Source organism: Mustela nigripes, chromosome 2 (assembly GCF_022355385.1).
Source record: "Mustela nigripes isolate SB6536 chromosome 2, MUSNIG.SB6536, whole genome shotgun sequence".
Classification (NCBI taxonomy): domain Eukaryota; kingdom Metazoa; phylum Chordata; class Mammalia; order Carnivora; family Mustelidae; genus Mustela; species Mustela nigripes.
The window spans coordinates 18,968,486-18,990,615 of record NC_081558.1 but is presented as its reverse complement, the minus strand read 5'-3'; the positions used below and the strand labels follow the sequence as shown (position 1 = coordinate 18,990,615).

The following is a 22,130-nucleotide window of genomic DNA, read 5'->3' as shown; positions in this document are numbered from 1 at the left end:
AACTCATTATTCCCACATGGGTCATGAGCTGCAACCCCACATTGAGTGAGCAGGTCACATTTTTTTTTTAAAGATTTTATTTATTTATTTGACAGAGAGAGATCACAAGTAGACGGAGTGGCAGGCAGAGAGAGAGAGAGAGAGGGAAGCAGGCTCCCTGCTGAGCAGAGAGCCCGATGTGGGACTCGATCCCAGGACCCCGAGATCATGACCTGAGCCGAAGGCAGCGGCTCAACCCACTGAGCCACCCAGGCGCCCGAGCAGATCACATTTTACACACACACACACACACACACACACACACAAAATGAGTACACAGGCACCTTGCCCTTCCCAGTCTCCACACAGTTATCTGCACCGGGAAGTTGACTACTTAAAAGACCGCTTTTTTTCTTTTTTTTTTTTTTTTTAAGATTTTATTTATTTATTTGACAGAGATCACAAATAGGCAGAGAGGCAGGCAGAGAGAGAGGGGGAGAAGCAGGCTCCCCGCTGAGCAGAGAGCCCGATGCGGAGCTCGATCCCAGGACCCAGGATCATGACCTGAGCTGAAGGCAGAGGCTTTAACCCACTGAACCACCCAGGCGCCCCAAAGGACCTCTTCTGTAAGCAGAAAATTTACCTTTGTCCTCTCACTGTACGCCAGTCCACTGAATCTTGAAGTTCTGGGGTATTTCTTTCTTTCTTTCTTTCTTGTTTTTAAACCTTAAAGCTGTGTCTTAAGAATAGACCTAATTAAGAGTCAGGGACCTCTTCTTTGCATTCTCTCATGCACAGATCAAGAGGACACTATCAGAGATTTCATGGCAACACAGACCTCCTAACAGGCCAGCCAATTCCTCTCAGAGCCATGGGGATAGTCACTTGCCCTACCTGCTCAGAACTTTCGTGGTAAGAGGAAAGACCAGGAATGTAGAGGTCACAGGCAAGAGAGAGAGAGGAGGGGGAGAGAGGCCGAGAGCTCTGATTCTATCTCCTCAGACTAACTGCCCTGAAGAGCTTGACTGATAAAACAGAATCTGGCCTTTGTTCCCCGACTAGTCCCTCTACCTCAGTTATCTCTTGATAAGATTTCTGATGCGAGAGTGGGAAATGCAAAGATAAAACAGTCAAAGCAACAACCGCCAGGGAATGGGAGGGAGATTGCCCCCCACACCGCAGCCGAACCGTTCATCCTGAGGCAGTTCAGCCAGGCCGCATTTCTTACCTGGTTGAGAAAACGACCACAAAAACCATAGCCCTCACTCTCTCTCTGCTGATGCCTCTGCAGGAACACTTCAGGATCTCACAGATTGTTAGAAGCCAAATGAAGTGTCCCACCCAGCAACCTGCTCTCAGAAAGGCAGAGGGAGCAAACAGGAAGCCACAGGTTCCTTAGAGAGGATTTTCATCCCAAGGGAGGGAGAGGCCCTCCAGTCCTCTGCCGGCCTCAGATCATTAACCACGTTCAACCAATGCTTTAAAGGAAAATCCAGATTTCCTTAGCACAAAGAACTAAAAATACCACAAATTCACCAGTTACCAGTTTATTTATGTAAAGAGCTAGAGTTTTGTCTTTTTTAAAAAATAATCAAGCGGGACACCTGGGTGGCTCAGTTGGTTAAATGGCTGCTTTCGGGTCAGGTCATGATCCCAGTGTCCTGGGATCGAGTCCCACATCGGGCTCCTTGCTTGGCAGGGAGCCTGCTTCTCTCTCTGTCTCTGTCTGCCACTCTGTCTGCCTGTGCTCACTCTCGTTCTCTCTCTCTCTGACAAATAAATAAATAAAATCTTAAAAAAAAAAGAATACTCAAGCTCTCATAATCCACAGACATCTCAAAAAGTCACTCAGGCTCTCTACATGCACAAAGGTTACGAAAGCAGGAAGTCACCCTGCATGCTCTTGACACCAGAGTTTCCACCTCTCAAACCCCAAGGGTTAGTGAAGCTGCAAATTGGAGCAGAGGTTTCTGGGACGGTAACACTATAAAGTAAGCAACTATAGGTAATTCACAGAAAGCTAATTTAAAATCTGCAAATCCACTTTTTTGATTATCTGTAATGCACCCAGGGATCTCCACTATCTTTTGCCCTTACAGACTAACTGCTTAGTATTGAATTTGTCACCGCCCGAGGAGCTAAGGGAGTGAGTGACAAGGTTCACCTCCGTGACTCACTAAGCACCTCGCACAGGACCAGTGTACACCGGTCTGGTACTGGTTACTTCCCCGTGGCTCCGCCCCCGTTGGAGGCACCACAAGGAGGACAACCCGGACGGCGGCGCCTGGATACCAAGACCTGCAGATGGCCAGTGCACAGCACTTAGGGCCTCAACACAGTGGCCTTTAAAGAAATCATTTCCGAAACACTCGAGACTGCACATGTTCTAACTGCATCTACCCCTCGACAGGAAAGAAGCAGTCCTGCCCAACAGAACCTCAGGTGTGACTGTCCTCTGGGTATGGAGCAGGCGAGAGGTCAGTGACTATCCAAGGTCCCAGCACTCCAGAGAACAGAGGAACAGAGGCTGTGATGGATCAACAGCGATTTTTTTGGCCAACAGAATTTTTAAAAAATTGTTTTATAAATCTAAGTTCATTCTCAGAAGCCCTTTTTTCTAGGCAAATACAGAATAAAATAACACCAATCACAACAATGATCACTAGCATGGACACATATTACTTTGGACAAATGGCAAATTAAATAACGATACTTGGTATCTATTTTGCTCTTTAGATGAAAGACACCAGATTAATATTACAGAAACACATACTCTTTGCTTTCGCAATAATTACTTTTCTTTCTCCATAAGCACCTTGCTCTAACAAGAACATACATGATAGGAATATGTTCTTGATAATTTTTATTCAACAAATTTGGACCACCTACTCAGTATCAGATACTGTCCTACCTTCCCCTACCTGCTTTTTAATTCCAATCCCACTCCATTTGTTTTACTCTCCACAAATGAAGAACAATATAAAATGAAAATGCTTACTTCTTACTTAGAAGATTAAAATCTCAAAAAAAAAAGTATATGAGCTTCTCTTGTTTCCCAATAAAACTTGCCCCACTAGACTGAGTGTCCACTGAGGGCCAGAACGAGCCCTAATTCACCTGGGTCCTGGGCTCAGACTGGTTCAATGGGAGACAAATAGCAAAGCTTGGACAGAGTGGAGGAGAATGTAGGTCAGCATCAACCAGGGAACACCAAGGCCTCAGAGTATGGCCTCTATTTCCTAGACAAGTTGGGAAGGAAAGGGACAGAAGGATGCAGGCAGACACCTACTTTCGCTCAGTCTTCCATGGGAGATGGGCCCACTGTCACCACCCATTGATGTGAGTCAAGACCCAGCCTTTCCATCAAGTTGAAAAATAGGTTAAAGACCTGAGAGAGTGTGCACTCGATCCTTACCCCCTTCCCACCTCCAGGGTGCCTCCTGCCTCACCTGTCATCACTGCCCCCCACCCCCAGCCTTGGCCAATGCCTTGGCCGTGACTCCTTGCTCACACCTGGCCTCTGGTCACTCTGCTCTGGGCTCCTCCCCTCCACAAACCTTCAGGTTCTCTACTTACCTTCAGGACTGGGCTCCAAGTCCTTTTCTCCCAAGGACTGCCATTCTTTCGACACTCCAAGAGTGCTTTTCCTCCTACCCAAGCATGTCCAACCCCTGCCACTCATTTAACGAGCCCACTCCATACCACGCCCTCCTTAACACAGAGCCACAGATGTTCCCACAGCACAATTAGGCTCCACTTAACCCGGACTGCTCACTCCCACGGCAACCCAACCCTTCAACGGAACAGGTGTTCAACAAGCACAAATCAAGTGTTTTAGCTCAAACGTGGCAATCCACCGAAGTGAATGCCTTCCCTTTGCTTTACTACTTCACAAAGAGTTAGACATCTCCAGGGTCAAGAGTGAGACTTCTCAGGAAGAGGGGAGCAGAAAGCACCCCTTTTTGCACTGGCCACCCAAGGCCAATCTAAGCTTGCTTCCTCAGGGACCTTATCCCCCTGGTTTTAACCTGCACTGAGCTGCCATAATGAGGAGGATCATGTTCTGGATGCAACCCCTTAAGACTGGCACGTAAACCCGCACCCTCACAGCAACCCTACAGAACATCTCCTTTATGACATGAAGAAAACAGAGATCCACAGCCAGTAAGAGGCAGAGCCGGCACCCGGAGCCCAGTTCACCAGATTACCTTGCCCGAGCCACAACTGCCATCACATGGCTCTTGCATTCCAGGCAGCTCACGGCAGCTGCCTGTGGGATCAGGCCCACCCTCACTGCCTGGCACAAAAAGAAGTACTCATAAGCGTTCATTAAGTGGATTTTTTTTTTTTCTAGCTCCCTCTCACCCTCCAGCTCCCAGTCTCCAAATGCTGCTTCCTCCAGGAAGCTGCCAAATGCAGCCATCCATTATCTAATAAGCCCTTCAACACACCTTTCCTATTTCGTTAAATTCTCAGCTCTGATTTCCCCATGTAGTCGAATGATGACACAGGGAGGCCACGGTCAGCCCCACGTCTTCCCATGACACCGGCACCTGCCTGGGGGAGAACTATGTCAAGACCACCTGAAACACAGGGTACATGTGCTCCACTGCCTCAAGGGACACTGCACCTTTAGTTCAAAGCCCTAACCAGTCATGGGCACTGCCTGCAGAGCTGGATTTCAGGGTCCCTGGTATCAACAGCTGGAGATATCCTTCCTCTTTAGAGATCATTCAGTGGTTCTGATCATTTCCCTACCAATTAAGTAGCAATACATTCTTTTTGAGCAGGAAGGGAATTCATTCTTTTATGTTGTTGCTAAAGTCCAGCTTACTCTGCTGATAACGTGTTCACTTGTTCCACTTGACAACAAAAATCAAAAACTGGACACGGTGAAACTCCTTTATTCAACTGCAACATGATTAAGCAACTAAATACAACGTTAGTTTTAGCAGACTTTCAATAAATAAAAAGATGTATCATGCATCTATATCTTGGTTTCTCAATACCATGTCAACTAAACGGCACCACAGCTCCTTGTGGAAATGGCTGGTCTCAGGCTGGGGTCAAGGAGGCTGGAATATCTAGTTGCATGAGAAAGTCAGGGAGTGCTCAAACAATGATGCAGACATGTCAAAAGAACACAGAAGGGACTCCCACTGCCAAGCCGGGGACAACCTGGACATCAAAATAATGACAAGAATCACAATGAGGGGCGCCTGGGTGGCTCAATGGGTTAAAGCCTCTGCCTTTGGCTCAGGTCATGATCTCAGGGTCCTGGGATTGAGTCCCACATTGGGCTCTCCGCTCAGCGGGGGGTCTGCTTCCCCCTCTCTCTCTACCTGCCTCTCTACCTACTTGTGATCTCTCTGTCAAATAAATAAATAAAATCTTTAAAAAAAAAGAGAATCACACTGAGTCAGCAATATGAACTAATAAACCAATAACCCAATGAATAAATAAATGGGGGAGGCAAGAAAACTCTTCTTTTTTTTTTTTTTTTTAAAGATTTTATTTATTTATTTGACAGAGAGAGATCACAAGCAGGCAGAGAGGCAGGCAGAGAGAGAGGAAGGGAAGCAGGCCCCCCGCTGAGCAGAGAGCCCGACACGGGACTCGACCCCAGGACCCTGAGATCATGACCTGAGCTGAAGGTAGTGGCTTAACCCACTGAGCCACCCAGGCGCCCAAGAAAACTCTTCTTAAAATAAGATGAGACCAACACAGAAGAAACGATCTTAGAAGGATCAACAGATGCTGAAAGTAGAAGGTCAGAGTTTAACGAAAAACAAGGTATCTACACAGTCTCAAAGTGTCCCACCATAAACTACTCACTAATGGCAAAGCGGAAAACAGCAACTTTAGAGTAAACTGGTGGGTACCTTCTTAATCAGTGCTGATCATTAGAACAAGCTGCATCTCAGGGCACCTGGGTGACTCGGTTGAGTGCCTAACTCTTGATTTTGGCTCGGGTCATGATCTCAGGGTCATGGTATCAAGTTCCATGCCCTGCATTGGGCTTTACGTTCAGTGCAGAGTCTGCTTGGGATTATTCCCTCTCCCTCCGCCCCTGCCCATGCGTACGTACTCTCTCTCTCTCTCAAATAAATTTTAAAAATCTTTTAAGGGGGTGGGGGCGCACCTGGGTGGCTCAAGTCGGTTAAGCAAATGACTTGATTTCGGCTCAGGTCATGATCTCAGGGTCATTAAATGAAGCTCCACATCAGACTCTGCACTCAGTGCCAAGTCTGCTTGTCCACCCCCTCCTTTCTGTTTTCTCCGCCCCCGCTTTCTCAAATAAATCCTTAAAAAAAAAAAAAAAAAAAAAAAAGGAATGCGGGGCATGGTCCACCTCCTCTCTCAGGACCTCAATTCTTCCCTGGCAGAGCAGGGATATTCATCAACAGTTGTGAGAAAAAGTCAGCACATGAGCTCTGTAAACTTGACAGCCTATGTAACCTTAACCCCACCACTTACTTCACACCCCAGCACTCTGCCCACTAGCATTCCAGGGTCCAAGCACCAAACTCCCAGATTGCATGATTCAAAACACACGTCCCACTAAGCCTCCGAGCCCTCCAAGTTTATAAAGGGGAAATGGAGGTATTTTAAAAGCATTTCCTCCAGAAACACTATGAACACAAAATACACACAAAAAAAGGGCTTTGTTTATTTGTTTTAAAAGTGACTTGGGTTATAATGGAAGAAAATGTCACACTGGGGCCTGAAATTACTACATTGGGCTATGTTTGCTTAAGATTAAAAATAGTTTCATCTTCCCTTCCCAGAAGCCCTCCCTCCCAAAAGAAAAAACCCTGACTAGACCATCACCAAGATCAGAAGTACCAGAGCAAATCTCAAGATCTACACAAGCTTAACCCAGTGTTTGTCAGCATCACATTCCCCACTAACAATTCCCGACCACAACTTGGAAGACACACAGCACGCCTCACAATGATGCCATCGGCTGTCTGGTCCTTACCTTCGGGTTTAATGCAATAAAAGTAATTCATATGGGGGCACTGGGGTGGCTCAGTTAGTTAAGCATCCAACTCTTGGTTTTGGCTTAGGTCATGCTCTCATGGATAGCAGGATGGAGCCCTATAATAAGCTCCGCACTTGGAGGGGAGGGGGTCCTGCCTGGGGATTCTCTCCCTCTGTCCCTCCCCTCTAAAAAAAACAAGTAATTCATATGGAGGTAAAACAAATTCCAGTAATACAACAGAGCACAAGTGAAAAGCAGGCTTCTTTCCCAGGCCCTCAGATGAGCAGGCTGGGTTTCTTCAGTAGCTGTCTGCAAAAGGCATATTTAATGTGTCTCTAAATCCATAAACAAGTACATTTCTCTTTAATTCATTCTTTTTTTTTTTAAAGTAGGTTCCATGCTGGACTTTTTTTTTTTTTAAGCTCTCCACAAATGAGACATTTACTGTGTCTCTAAATCCATAAACAAGCACATCTCTCTTGAATTCATTCACTTTTTTTTTTAAAGATTTTATTTATTTATTTGACAGAGAGAGATCACAAGTAGGCAGAGAGGCAGGAAGAGAGAGGAAGGGAAGCAGTCTCTCTACTGAGCAGAGAGCCTGATGTGGGGCTCGATCTCAGGACCCTGAGATCATGACCTGAGCTGAAGGCAGAGGCTTTAACCCACTGAGCCACCCAGGTGCCCCATTCACTTTTTTTTTTTTTTTAAAGTAGGCTCCCTGCAAGCCCAACGAGGGGCTTGAACCCAAGAGCCTGAGATCAACACCTGAGCTGAAATCGAGTCAGATGTTTGACTGAATCAACCTCTCTTTAATTCTTTTTTTTTTAAGATTTTTTTATTTGAGAGAGATAGAGCACAAGTGCATGAGCATGACTGGGGGAAGGGAGTGGGAGAGGCAGTGGGAGAAGCAGACTCCCCACTGAGTAGGGAGCCTAACCCAAGCCTTGATCCCAGGACCCTGAAATCATTCCCTGAGCCAAAGGCAGAGGCCCAAACAAATGAGCCACTCAGGCACCCCTCTTTAATTCATTCTTTTTTAAATAAGATTTTATGTATTTACTTGTCAGAGAGAGAGAGTAAAGCAGGGGGTGTGGCAGGCAGAGGGAAAAGCAGGCTCCCTGCTGAGCAAAGAGCCCAATGCGGGACTCAATCCCAGGACCCTGAGATCATGACCAGAGCTGAAGGCAGAGGCTAGCTAACCAGCTGAGCCACCTAGGCGACCCTCTTTAATTCATTCCTAAAGCCCAAATGAAATCACGTATTTCATAATTATTGCTTTTTAAATTTTACTAGAACTGGGAGACATCAGCCCCAGTGGCTGGACCCACCTCCTGACTGACCCTTGCTGCTTATAACACATCTAAGTGTCTATAAACTGCCTGTTTTGCTCTCAAGGATGCTCTCACTTTTTTTTTTTTTTAAGATTTTATTTATTTATTTGACAGACAGAGATCACAAGTAGGCAGAGAGGTAGGTAGAGAGAGAGAGAGAGAAAAAGAGAGGAGAAGCAGGCTCCCCGCTGAGCAGAGAGTCCCATGCAGGACCCAGAATCCTGAGATCATGACCTGAGCCGAAGGCAGCAGCTTTAACCCACTGAGCCACCCAGGCACCCCAATGCTCTCACTTTTATACTTGCTTTCTTCTGGGAGGAAATCAGAGCACAAAATCCTAGATGTGGATTTGTTAGGCCCAAGGTTATATATATTAGAATTGATAGATATTGCCAAAAATGCCTTCAATTTACATTCCTGCCTGAAGAGATGAGTGACTTTTCCCTTACTTTCACTAGAAGTGAGTTATTGGCAAACTCCTTCATTAACAGCATAAGAAAAGGTGGGTGGGACAGGCTGAAACAGAGAGCAGCCCCTCTCGTATTGCCGGACTATGGGCCATGACGGGCGGCAGGTATCATAAGTGCAGACTGGGAGTAGTGGTACTTTGTGGTCAGGCAGCATGACAGTATGGGAGGGTGAGCATCCTGATGACTAATGAATCAAAACATGGTGCTATGTTTTTCTAGTCAGACTCGACTACCTCAGAGGAAAATTGCTATGGAGAATTTATGGGTGAGTGACTCCAAATAATAAGGTATTTGTAGTGTTCTTTGCTCCCATTGTTTCTTCCCTGGACCAGCCCTCTGAACCAGGCCACCTTCTGGGCCCACCCCAGAACAACTCCAGTGCTGAACACAAGGACTGGAGAGGGAAGCTAGAGACTATTATGGGCCCCCAAGTCTAATCTTCATCCTGTGATTTCACTGTTCTGAAAAACATTAACCTTTCCTACCTCTTTGTGTCCAAATCTAAGTTTGATGCCTGTTGTCCTTCAACCAAGGAGTAGGGCCTGACAGGAATGCTGGAGCCCATCCGTCCTGTAGGTGGCACCCTCCACTCTTGGGGCCCTGGGGGAAGAACCATCTATCCCAAGCCAGGGCAGCCATCGGGACAGGCTGTCGGGCACCCAAGCACAGAAGTACTCCCCAGCCCACACTCAACTTTCTCTAAGATCGGCCTAACTTATACACATGAACAATCAACCCAACAGAAAGTGGTGCTCACAACAGAGAATGACATTCCAAAGTCCTAACGTGACCTTCCCAACTCTCTATCATGCTAGTTCCTGGTTCAAAGGCTGCCTGGAAAGACCACGGGACCTAGGCAACTTCACCACGATGAGGAGTAACAGGAACTAGGAGGCATACCTTGCCGTGAGGACCATGATACAAACCGTGGACAACACCAGGACCAGAGAGAAGGAGCATGAAGCCCTTCAGCAGATGTTACATTATCTTCTAGAGCCATACACCAAACCACTGAGGGATGAAATGACAGGTGTCTGAAACATGGTTCAAAATTATGTGGGGTGGGGTAGTGGTTGAAAGTGTGAGTAGAGATTCACTGTTCCAGTGTTTGAGTGTACTTGAAATTCTCCAAGTAGTAAAAAGTTCAAAAATAAAATAGAGGGGCGCCTGGGTGGCTCAGGCGTTAAGTGTCTACCTTCAATTCACGTCATGATCCCAGGGTCCTGGGATCGAGCCCCGCATCAGGCTCCCTGCTCAGCGGGAAGCCTGCTTCTCCATCTCCCATTCCCCTTGCTTCTGTTCCCTCTCTCACTGTGTCTCTCTCTGTCAAATAAGTAAATAAAAATCCTTGTATTTTTACAAGAGGCATATATACAAACTTCTTCCCAGTAATTAAAGTATCAAATATATCCAGCAATTCATTCTTAGGTATACACCAACAGAAGACATGGACAAGAATATTTGTATCTGTATTATTTGTGATATCAAAAACTGGACACAGCCCAAATGTCTACCAACAAGAAGAGCAGTAAATTGTGATATATTCATATGAAATACTATACAACACTCTTTTGTGTTGTATATTATTCTGTTGTACAGAACCACACAAATGTCAGAGACCTAATGTTCAGCAAGAAAAAAGCAGACAAATGAGAGTACACACACACACACACACACACACACACTCTATCACTCCACTTACAGGAAGGTCAAGAGCAGCAAAACTAAGCCCAAGGACAGAGGTCAGAAGAGCGCTTACTTATGGTGAGATGCTGACTGGGGAAAGGCATGATGGAACCTTCTGGAAATGTTCTCTATCTTGATCTGAGTGGTATATACATATGTAAAAGTGTGCTTAGCTATACATTTATGATTTATGTATTTTGCTACATGTCTAAATTATGCTTCAATTTTTTACAAAACGGTGACATCAAAAACAAAAACAAAAAACTCCAAAGCTACTAGTTACCAAGAGATTTGGTCAAACAGCTTTATCTATAAAAGAACATACTTTCAAAGCCTGAAGAATGAGAAAACTCAGCTCTGGCCCAGGATAAATTGGCCAGGGCCTACTACTTGCTGACCCCCTGAGGTAAAAGCAGGGCTGCTCTCTAAGTACTTTCACTGCTACCTGATCACGGACACCTGAGACACCAGAGCAGCCAACACTAGGAAACAGCTTTCACTCCTGCTTTTCCACACTAACCAAGCAGCCATAGTTGTGTCTCACAAAAATCTGAGTAATACAATTTCTTCTTAAGATTTATTTATTTATTTGAGAGAGAGAGAAAGATAGTGCGAGTGCAAGGTAGAGGGGCAGAGGGAGAGAAAGTCTTAAGCAGACTCCTTGCTGAGCATGGAGCCCCACACAGGGCTGGATCCCACGACCACCGCCTGAGCTGAAACCAAGAGTTGGATGCTCAACAGCCTGTGCCACCCGGACGTCCCCTGAGTAATTCAATTTTTAAATGAAATGGTAAAGATCTCTCAGACAGGAGATTCGGCACTCCCCTCACCGCCATGCTGGATGCCTGACACCCACTCCTCTGGGCAGCTCCTGAGCATTGCTAAGCAGCTTCTAGAAGCAGCCCTTCCTCCCCTTCCTCCAGCACAGCCCACACTTCCCTGACTCTGGAATTCCTTACATTCTCCTCCCTAAAGGACAGCCCTCAGAAAACTTGGATTCAAACCAAGAAAACCTCCTTAGGTCTACCTCCTTAGGCCTAAGCAACCTTAGTGGACAGACACAATGCATGCAAAAATCTGAATTTACTTGGCTTCGAAATTACTTCTGTATAAAATAAATGAAATTTGGAATGTGTGAAGTAATAAACAAACACCACAGACGTATGTTAAGCGTCTCAGCACCAGGGGGAGGTCAGATAAATCCTGGTACAGTACATGATACCTCTCCTTGGGGGCAGTTCCCGCTGGTAGGGCAGTGGGCTCAGCATATAGTACATACAAAGGTTTAGCCTAGTCACCAGCACAGTCCTTTACCTCCAGATCCTCACAGCAATACTGGGTCAGGCAGCAGCTGTCTGAAGTAAGCACAGAGTTGCCCTCACATCAGACACATGCTTGGGCTGCCCATCAAATTCTGGGATAAGCTGGGTGGGGCCCACAAACAAGAAAGCCAGGGCCAGCTGACAAGTTCCCAGGCCTGAAGCCTGGGCCTCTTCTCACACTGAAACCACCCCTGGCCCTCCACATGCCCACATCCTCAGCCACCTGCCGGCACAGCGCAGCACTGGCAGCTGACACACTTCCCTATACTGAAAGGCAGGTTTCTGTCCCCAGAGCTTGAGACTAGTAGGTGAGGCCATGACCAGGGCCCACATGAGCCTTCCACTGCTCACCCACAACAACGGCCTAATGGCACTGATGAGAGGAAAGACTGGATTGTGGCCATTCTCTAAGCTCTACCCATTTCTCCGTTTCCTTACCATTTTAAGTGGGTGACCAAAACGTGCCCTACAACGAGAAGAAAATCCTGGGAAACAGCTTCCAGACACAGAGAGAATTTGTAAAACACAACACTCATAGGACAAAGTACGAGGCAACCATTTAAATCATCAAGACCAACATCTTCAGTTTACAGATGAGTAAAATGAGGCTTCCACAGTCCCTGAGATGGTGAGCAAACAAACAGGAGGAGAATCCCTCTCCTAAGCCTCAAATCTTTTTCCCATCAGAACACCACAGAAACACAGGGAGAAAGGAAGGGAGGAAAGCTGAAGAAAGGAGACAAGAGGGACAAATAAGGAAAGGCAGAAGCACCATGAGTTAGTGGGGAGGGCCTGCAAAGTGGGTGGTGCTGTGAGCCCCTCCCGGTGAATTAGGCCAGAGGAGATACCCCGGCTCTTCCTCTTGCAACACCCTGTCACACCAGTCCCAGAGAGACTGGTTTGTCGAGGACTGCAGAGCCACTGAGAGGCTGGGCTGGGCTGGGCCTGGCCTCTCCTCATGGAAGCGGTGCTCTGGGTACCAGCTGTGAGCAGCGTATAACAAGAGGAAAGCTGCCCTCCGGAGGAAAGATGCAGACCACCCCAGCTGTGCCAGAGGGTCCGAACCTGAGGTGGATCATGCCTTTGGATCCAGCCACCCATTCACAGGAAGTATGAAAAAGATCGTGCCCACCTGCACCCTAAGACACCATCAGCTACACCTGGACTGTGGGAAGACTCCCACATGGTGTCTAAGGGTCCAGGGGCTTGAGCAGGTAATTGCAAGGAAAGGGACAGAGGGAGTATCTATAGATCAAAGAGACTTAAAAGATATATGAAGTTTTGGTTTTGTTTTGTTTTTTTAAAGAAGATGGTTATTTGGGCTCCCACTTTTTTTTTTTTTTTAAGATTTTTTATTTATTCATTTGACAGAGAGAGATCACAAGTAGGGAGAGAGGCAGGCAGAGAGAGAGGAAGGGAAGCAGGCTCCCTGCTGAGCAGAAAGCCCAACTCGGGGCTCGACCCCAGGACCCTGAGATCATGACCTGAGCCGAAGGCAGAGGTTTTAATCCACTGAGCCACCCAGGCGCCCCAAGATATATGAAGTTTTAAAAATGGACAAAATTAAACTACAATGTCTAAGGATACACATTTGGGAGGCAAAACCAAAAAGAAACAAAAGGAAATGGATACAAAGGTACGTTGGGGGTCACTTTTGGAAGGAAGGAGAGAAGGGGCTGTAGCAGGGATGGGACCCACCAAGGGCACTCTAGTGGGGCCAGCAAAGTTTTATTTCTTGACCTTGTAATTCACTAAACTATACTTTTGGGGGGGGGGGTCCTTGTTTTCTCTATTTTTGTTTTATTTTATTTTTAAAATTTTTATTTATTTATTTGAGAGAGAGAGACAGCACGAGAGGGAACACAAGCAGGAGGAGTGGGAAAGGGAGAAGCAGCCTATCCGCTGAGCAGGAAGCCCAATGTGGAGCTCGATCCCAGCACCCTGGGATCATGACCTGAGCCAAAGGCAGATGCCTAACAACTGAGCCACCCAGGCACCCCTTTGTTTTATTTTATACTAGCACAGTTTAAAAACTTTTTAAAAATTTAAAAAATATATACAAAGACCCAATTATTATGTCGCACACCTAAAATTAATGTTACATGCCAATTTTTTCTCTATTAAAAATAAAGGATTGATTTTTTTTCCCCTACACACACACACACACACACACATATTTTGGGGGGCACCTGGCTGGCTCAGTTGATAGAACATGCAACTCTTGATCTCAGGGTGGTAAATTCAAGCCCCTTATTGTGTGTGGAGCCTGCTTTAAAATATAAAAGAAAATAATAACAAGATGAGGTAAACATAAAACCAAACCAACCCTGGAAGAGCCTGAAGACTATGTAAAGCAGCACTTGCAGAAAGAGAACCCTGCCAGGAAGGGTGAACACAGAGGGCCGCGCCACGGGAAACTAGGCGCATACCTCTACATCTGGGGTTTGGCATTAGGAACCCCCAATCCATTCCCTTGGTCCCACACTCTCCAACAGCTGTTAGGTATTAAGCTGACATTGCAGCCACCTGTGTGGCTCCTTGAGCCATCTCTCAACTGGTTCCCAGGAACAAAGTAAAGGTGTGCTGCTTATTTTTAAGTGGGTGACCAAAACGTGTCCCCTCCAGGCATTATTCCTTCCACTGCATATTTTCCTGCTCCCACAGCCTGAAGGGCTTTAACGTGCTTCCCTGCTAAAGCACACCAGCACAGCCTTTCAGATTCCACAGTTCAACTCTGGCCTAGCCCAACCTCACCGCTTCAGTTTCTGTTCAGAAGCTATCTCTATTTACACCACCATGAATCCATCATTTCAAGGCTGGCCAAAGTCTCTGCACACATCTTACATCCTTACTGCTAGCTGGCTTGACCCCACAGTGGTTTCTAGTCCCCAGCTCTCCCTGTCCCCTGTGCCTCCTACGTCCTCCAGCTGACTTGGGGATTAACCAGAACAAACCTAACAAAGTTCCTCCTCACTGTTATCTTCTTCCTCCCCTCCCCTCTCTTCTGCAGCTTCCTCAATTATCCCCCAAATACCTCACACATCCTTATCCAAATCACCACCAAACCAAGAGGGCTCTCAGAGGTCACTTTAACCACTCTCTGAAACACCATTTTGCAGGCCCCACCAGGATCACCTGAGGCACAGCGTCGGGGCCAGGAACTAGTTCAACAGGTCACAGACACATCTGTGTGTGCCCAAATGTCAGCCTAGTTTTGAAAATAATCTAGAACTGCAGAAATGGCTAATCTCTGCGTTGGACACCTGAAACAAATGTACCACTATGTGTCAACTATACTTCAATAAAAATCTCCTCCTCCTCCTCCTCCTCCTCATCATCATCCAGAACTGCCTCCCAGGCTCTCCAGGGTCCTCTCCCTCATCCCTCATACTGCCCTCTGAAACAGGCCTAGCCTCCCACTCCCCCTTATGATGAATCAAAGGCACACGAACTGCCTATGGTCACTTCCCAGGAATGGTACCCTTAGCCTCTCCAAACACACTTTCTTCGGAAAAATACCAATGGAGAGGAAATAATCTTTACTTCTCTTCCTTCTTTTGCCTTGTTGGAGCAGGGCCCATACCGGTCTCACCCACCACTAGATCCAACCCTGAAGCCTTGCACAGTGCCCAGAGCAAGACAGGGACTAAAAGAACACCTGCTGAATGAAGGAACAAATTGCTGAAGGCCAGCACCAACAGGACCTGCCCACTACGTGCCGGCAGACAGTCCTGTCCACAGTCCGTAGGCTAGCCTGTCTTGTAAGACTGCTTAATAGTCCGTATTTAATCTTACACACTCCTAGATCAAATTCCTTGTCTTTAACTTTTTCCAATAATAAGCACACATTCATAAGGTGTGCTAATGCACACAAAGCACAGTAAGGACCTGACACGAAATAGACACTTTAAAACAGACATACAAAATACAAATAAGCCAGTCACCCATCATTTCATGAGTGTAATATTTCTGTGCTTCAGACAATCTACATAAGCAAAACTAGCTAAGGAACGTGGGTGTCAACTCTGTACACCACTGGGTGTTCGGGCTGCTCCACCTCAGATGCAGATCTGAAATAAAACTCCAAGGTCAATAATCCCCTGACAATTAACAGGAAATGGACTTGCTTCCACATTGGGGTTCCTTCCCCTCTACTGATCAGCTCCTATACTGTGGCCTCCTCTGGACCGCACGGGTTCTGCACAGTCTGGGACAACTCCCAGACTGGGAGCAGCCCTATACACTCTGCTTCCCCTCTGGCCTCTTAGAGGATTTAGAGTGAGCATTTACAGCTTTATTTTCAACTCCCCTCTAGTGGTATCGGGTCATTTTCTTATCTGATAACAACCAACAGCTCTACCCTCATCTGCCTCTAACACAAAGGTCAGAAACCAAACGCCTCTACTATCTGGAAATCACCTGGAGACTTCCCCAGTGGAACCCAGAGGCAGCCCCCACCCAGCACAAAATCGTAAAACACAATGCCCATGTCACCTGGGGGCTGGAAACCAATTTTTGCCTTTAGGACAATTAATCCCTGCTTCGAAGCTGGGTACTGCTGCCTGTACCCTCATCACACTCCAAATATTTGTGCTCAAGGAAGCCGAAAACAGTTCTGATTTCCAGGGAGGATGCTGATTTTACAGAGTAAGGTTCAGACATTCCATTCTCACTTCTTCCTAGGAACCAAAAAAAGGGGGAAATTCTTGTTCTAAAGAATTCCAACCCTATAGCCCTGGTGAATTACATGTTCCAGGTAAAGCATCTCCTCCTGCCAACATATGACCAGGGGCACCCACTTGCTCCAGGTCTCTTACAGTGCATGCTAGCTGCAAAGTCAGTTTTAGAAGTTACCCAGTCAGGAGGTCAAATGATCACATGGGGAAAAAATCAGTACAGGTCTGGTCCTTTGAAAACCTAGGACTTTTACTCTAAGGCATGCCCTGTTGATAACTACAAAAGGTATCAACACTACACAGAAAAAGAAAAAGCACTTCCGGTCACTCAACTCATATGGCAACCTTGCTAATCTATGCTCCTCCTACTTCGCTAGTGAGATTCAAGAAAACAAACTGGACACCAACAATCTCCAAAGACATTCCTTAAAAATCTAAACAGTGCTGGGGCGCCCAGCTGGCTCAGCTGTTGGAGCTTGTGATTCTTGATCTCAGGGCCATGAGTCTCCACAGTAGGCATAGAGATTACTTTTAAAAAGTCGGGGGAGGGCACCTGGGTGGCTCAGTGGGTTAAGCCGCTGCCTTCGGCTCAGGTCATGATCTCAGAGTCCTGGGATCGAGTCCCGCATCGGGCTCTCTGCTCAGCGGAGAGCCTGCTTCTCTCTCTCTCTCTCTCTGCCTGCCTCTCCATCTACTTGTGATTTCTCTCTGTCAAATAAATAAATAAAATCTTTAAAAAAAAAAAATTAAAAAATAAAAATAAAAAATAAAAAGTCGGGGGAGGGGTGCCTGGGTGGCTCAGTGGGTTAAGCCTCTGCCTTTGGCTCAGGTCATGATCTCAGAGTCCTGGGATCGAGCCCCCGCATTGGGTTCTCTGCTCAGCAGGGAGCCTGCTTCCCCCTCTCTCTCTGCCTGCCTCTCTGCCTACTTGTGATTTCTGTCAAATAAATAAATAAAATCTTAAAAAAAAATCTAAACAATGGTAGTTAGTTAATAGAGAGACCTTGGTCCTCAGACTATTTCAGTTCTCTGCTCATCTTGACAGGGACCAATGCCTCCAAGGACCCCTGCCCCAAAAAGACACCACAGCTCCTCCCAAAGCTCAACAGTAAGTGAGCAGTCAAGGCAGAGCTGTTTTCATGGAGGTACCCCTGGGCTTGTGTCTATGTTTGTTTCTATCAAACACCTGCTACATATAAAATCACCTATCACGGTATTTGGGTGTCTCGTCAGTTACACATTTGCCAGCTCAGGTCAAGATCTTGGAATCCTAGGATGGAGCCCTGAAACCCAGCTCCGCTCTCAGCGGAGAGTCTGCTTCTCCCTTCCCCTCTGCCCCTCCCCCTGCTCGTGCTCCCCTACATGATCGCACTCTCAAGTAAGTAAGATTTTTTTTTCAAATAACTAAGATCTTAAAAAAAAAAAATCACCTATTACATATGTAATTATAAAACACAATAATAAAAAACACCCCTAAACCCCTAATTCACCCTAAGAAACATAACCAGCTTTTAAGTATTAGATTCGTAGTTTACACCAGAAAGGAAGAGGACAAATATAATATCAACAAGCAGCAATTATGGAGTGGTGTAGAATACATGACCAGCCGGCCAATCTTGATTTCCTTCTTTCTTTTTTTTTAATTAATTATTTATTTATTTATTTTAAAGATTTTATTTATTTATTTGACAGAGAGAGATCACAAGTAGGCAGAGAGGCAGGCAGAGAGAGACAGGAGAAAGCAGGCTCCCTGCCAAGCAGAGAGCCCGATGCAGGACTCGATCCCAGGACCCTGAGATCAGGACCTGAGCCGAAGGCAGAGGCTTTAACCCACTGAGCCACCCAGGCGCCCCCTTTCTTTTTTTTTTTAAAGCTTTATTTATTTAAGTGATCTCTATATCCAACATAGGGCTTGAACCCAAGACCAAGAGTCAGATGCTCTGCTGACTAAGCCAGCCAGGTGCCTTCTTAACAGTCTATGGGGAAGATATTCTATCCCAATTTTACTGAGGAAGAGAGGTCAAAGGCCTTTCTTAAGGCCACATTAGGATACAAGGGTCCCAGGGGACTCAGTACATCTGGTAGCTTCCTTCTCAGACCCACATTTCTACTGCCGAGGATACTCCGTGTTTTCACCGTTAAAACTTATCATCATGCTTGTGCCAAAACTCTTGCTGGTGTTGCCAAAATGCAATGACCCTCAGTGAGGAGACCTCACCTCTCTGGAAGTCATGACCCAGAACACTATGTATGACCGGGCACTGTCTGAAAGAAGTCCTCCTTCAAAACTCAATGCCACCGTTTGCAGTGGGAGCTCAGCCTGGCAAGTACATTTTATTCCTTTATTTGATAAAAACAAAATGCCACTCCCAATGCTAAAACAGAGAGAAGAAATGTATCATTCCGCTCCAGCAGAAGGATAAAATAAGCTAGATTTTCCCCCCCTAATAAAAGGAAAAAAAGAAAAAGGTAGGAGGAAGGCAAACACCCAGGGTAGGGCTAGTGCCAGCTGTTCCTTTCATAAGACACTTCCACAGAAGACAAAGAAATCATACATATTGAAGCATCAGGGGAAGAATGCATTTTTTACTCAGATAATCAACAATTTACAGGACCATTCCAAAGTCTCCCTAATCTGGGTTTTAGAGAAACACATTTCTCAGCAGCTATCCACGCAATCATACAGACTTCATGTAGAAAAGCCCTCAGCAGACTTCAAGAGGGTCTGCTCAGGCCTTCTGCCTCTTCCTGCCTCACCAGCTCACTGATTTACTCCTCACAGAACCTCCTAAAGCACAACAGCTGACCACACATCTGTCTTCCTGTCTGACGCTAACACCCCTGAGAAAGGCAGCTCTGTCTGTCTACTCACCAAAACTGTAAGTACCACAGACTTCTTTTTCCCAGGGGCACGCTGGCCTGGGGTCAAGAGAACTGCCTGCTCGGTCAGGAAGGCCGTGTGATAGCAGCAGAGTACCCATATCCAGATGGAATTTTTTTTCTTGAAAAGCTAAGTCCCTCTGGCTTCCCCATCTGGAGAATCACATTCTGGCATCTTCAACGAGTTCTACGGTTGATTAAGGCTAAAAACAATTTTTTCCAGCTTTACTGAGATATAATTGAAGGCCAAAATAAAATCTTTTCAATTTATAAAAAATAATTTCATTCACAAATAGATTAATCCTCTGTTTCCCAGAGGATTCCAAACATAAGGGGCCTGGAGGGAGCGCCCAGCCTCCTATGACCAGGCACTAAGCCACCCTTGGGAGCAGCAGGCCTGTTTCTCCAAATATGGCCTTAAATCTGCTGCAAGAGTAAGCTCAGGCCTGCAAAGGGGTCCGCAAGAATGTTTATTAAGACGTGACAAAAGGGATGCCTGGGTGGCTCAGTTGGGTAAGCAGCTGCCTTCGGCTCAGGTCATGATCCCAGCGTCCTGGGATCGAGTCCCACATGGGGCTCCTTGCTCAGCAGGGAGCCTGCTTCTCCCTCTGCCTCTGCCTGCCATTCTGTCTGCCTGTGCTCGCTCTCTCCCCACCTCTCTCTCTGATAAATAAATAAAACCTTAAAAAAAAAAAAAGACGTGACAAAAGAGGGCAGACCTAGGGGCAAACAAAGCACAAGGACCATCCCTCAGAACAGTCCTGAAAGGCAGGGCCACATGGAAGGGACTGTCTGGCGGGCCCTCACCACCCAGTAACCACAGCACACAGGGTAGAGGCCACAGCAGACCTGACACAGCCGTGGACGGCTGTGCCTGCAGGCACGGACCACAATGGGCCCTATTCTCCCTGGAAGCTCATGGCAGGAGGGGAGAGGGGAGGCGAGGACATTCCTTCACCCCCTCACACAGAGTAAAAGGGCACAGGGAGCCCAGGGCGCCAGAGGCCAGCATAAGAAGAAAGCATGAGCAGCCATTTTCCTTCCCAGCTTTCTGAATCAAACAGAAACCCCTCCTAAAAACAACCAGAAAGAGAGACCCGAAGTGCCATCTGATTAAGGTGGCCTTCAATGGGGCTTACACAAGAGTCCCCTTTCTGGTCAGCAGTGCCCAACCAGAAGGGAAAATAACTCAGAGCTTTGAAGGGACAAGGGACCCCACAGGACCTGTCAGCTCAGGGCTGGCACTTCAAGCAGAAGGATCGACTTTCTTCCTGGCACCAGGGAATCCAGCCACTTTTTAAAGTACTTGAAAACTGGAAAAAGCACATCTTCAGACTGGCAAACACAGTATTTTAAGTCTATACCGTTGACCCTTCTGACAAAATATTGTGATCTTCTCCAGGTAAGCAGAAGCAACAGCTGGTAGCACAAATCCAGAAGAGAGAGGGAGACAGGAATCCTACTGTTATCTATTTGTGACTTTAATGAATTCTATTTTTAGATCTTTAATAAAGAGCTTCTCTTCTAGTCTCCTCCCACCAAATTTCTCTACTCGGGCAATTCAATCTACCCAACACTGCTCAGTCTAAAAATACTAAGACACTTCTTCAGGCATGCTTAACATAACAGGTAGAGCAAAGCTCTCTACACTTCCTCATTTTCCACGAGACTCAGAATCCACCCCTGCTCAAGGGCTACTCATCAGACTGATCTCCGTTATTAAAAAAAATCCAGTGAGCAAGACTCCCGGAGGCCAGGGTAGATCGGAGGCAAAGACAACCTACCAGCCCAAACGGGATTTTTACAGTGAGGAGAAATGCACATTTTATGGAGGTATTCCATAATACAACAAAGGCCCAGAAAATGGATAATGTCCCAGGTTCTGATTAATAGCGAAATTAAAAGGAAATGCTATTGGAATTCCATTACTGACACTATAATTTTTCCTGGCAAAAACTGGCTAGATAATCAACCCAGTCCCGGAGAACAACTGAGCTATGTAAGAGAGGTGTTTAGGACAACCAAGGCAAAACTGGGACGGCCTTGGGAATCTTAAGTAATCCCGCATCTACCACTAGCATGTTTAGGGGGGAAATGCTCCCAGCACAGAGAAAGGTGAAATAGAAATGACTGGATCATTTGCCAAAACAAACATCTTTCCAAGTACACTAATCAGTTTCAATACACAGAAACCAACTATAAGAAAGAAGTCTGGGGGCAGCTAGATGGCTGTCAGTAAGCATGCGACTCTTGATCTCAGGTCGTGGGTTCAAGCCCCATGTTGGGTGCAGAGCTTATAAAAAATAATAAATTAAATAAAATTATAAAGAAAGAACGCTATATGAACTGCTTCTTATTTATAGATTTCCTTACTCCATATACAGAAATTCAATACCTGTAGAAATGAAGAGCAAGTGCCAAACAGGGGACCAAGCTGGGCACTGGCCACTACTTCCCTGAATAGGACACATCCTTCCAAGTGTCTCACTTGTCCTTGAGCTCTCCTTAACTGGCACCCTCTCCCATACTTAGGGCATCCAAGGGCTGTGAATGCCTTAGAAGAACGAATCCCACAATGATAGAGAACATGGAGTCTGAGCCTCTGCATGGCTATAGAGACAGCAAAGCTATGCAAGTCAAAGAAAAGGGACTAGAGAAAACACACACCATACTTAAAAATAAACGCCAATACAAACCTGCCTCACTTGACATTATAGGTGTGCTCCTGCAAGACCCTAAGTCACGTCTCACTCTTTTCAAAAACTTTGTATTTAATATGGTGATAAGAGAGGGGCGCC

General features: G+C 46.3%; 1 protein-coding gene across 4 annotated transcripts in view; it reads right to left on the bottom strand.

The window, feature by feature from the left end:
- The window catches only part of DAG1 (dystroglycan 1), a 70,916-nt gene that overhangs the window by 36,487 nt on the left and 12,299 nt on the right, over positions 1–22,130 (bottom strand). The window contains exon 1 of one of the 4 annotated variants that reach the window (XM_059389736.1): positions 1,208–1,318. The exons of the other annotated variants lie outside the window; for them this stretch is intronic. The gene's annotated coding sequence lies outside the window, so the exon portion shown is untranslated. Of the gene's footprint in view, positions 1–1,207; positions 1,319–22,130 lie in introns of those variants that run through there. 4 annotated transcript variants of the gene reach the window in all.